Source organism: Elephas maximus, chromosome 25, assembly GCF_024166365.1.
Source record: "Elephas maximus indicus isolate mEleMax1 chromosome 25, mEleMax1 primary haplotype, whole genome shotgun sequence".
Taxonomy (NCBI): domain Eukaryota; kingdom Metazoa; phylum Chordata; class Mammalia; order Proboscidea; family Elephantidae; genus Elephas; species Elephas maximus.
The window spans coordinates 61,098,583-61,099,708 of NC_064843.1; positions in this window are offsets into that span (position 1 = coordinate 61,098,583).

Consider the following 1,126-nt stretch of genomic DNA (forward strand, 5'->3'; position numbering starts at 1 on the left):
GACTTCTTCTTGAGGGTTATTTGCGTTGGTTTGACGTGCAGCCAGTCACCTAAGAGACCACAGTAGTTGCTTTGCAAAGGAGTGAGGGGACGGAATCTTCAAAAGTGGGAAGAATATGCTCATTTGTTAGTGTTTGAAATTATGTGTCCAATATGGTAGCCACTAGCCACATGAGGGTACTGAGCACTTGAAATGTAGCTAGTACGACTGAAGAATGGAATTTTTAATTTTTATTTTTATTAACTTAAAATTTAAAATATGTTCAATTCAGTTACTTGAAGACAGTATGTTTGGTACCACTGGGGTATGTGAATCTACTTTTTAGTCATATATTTTATGAAATCTAAATATAGAACACATATCTCTGTTGACAGTTTAGCTCACATATTGAAATATGCTGCAAATGTAAAATGTATATCAGGTTTCACAGACTTAGTACGAAGAAAATATCCCACTAACGTTTTGTTTTATGATGAAATGATATTTTGGATATATTGGGCAAAATATATTATTGAAATTATTTTGCCTTTCTTTTATGTTTTTAAATGTTGTTAGCAGAAAATATGGAGTCCTTGGGTGGTGGAAATGGTTAAGCACTTGACGACTAGCCGAAAGGTTGGCAGTTAGAACCCACCCAGAGGCACCTGGAAGACAGGCCTGGCAATCTGCTTCCGAAAGGTCACAGCCTTGAAAACCCTGCGGAGCATAGTTCTACTGTGCACACGTGGGGTCGCCATGAGTCGGATCAGACTCAGTGGCAACTAACAATGACAACAACTAGATATGGGGCTCACTTCATGTTTCTATGGGACAGTGCCACTCTGGACCATGAATTTTCCCATTCCACTCCACCTGCTGCTTTCTTTTTCCCATGAGGCTCGCACGTGATTCTGAACCCTGCTTTTCTGGTTTTGATTCTTAATTCCTGGCAGTTTTTTCCTCCTTCCCAGGTGATCACATCGCCTTTTTTATTCAGTCATTTCTAAGGCGGGGTTATGAGGCTCTGAAAAGAGAGACCACCACTTTACAGGAGCGGGATCTGGCCACCAGGGGGAGCTGCGTCGCGGCCAGTCGTTGCCCAGCAACCCGTGGCCCGGAAGTAGTTCCCCGCCCGCCTGCCGGCCGC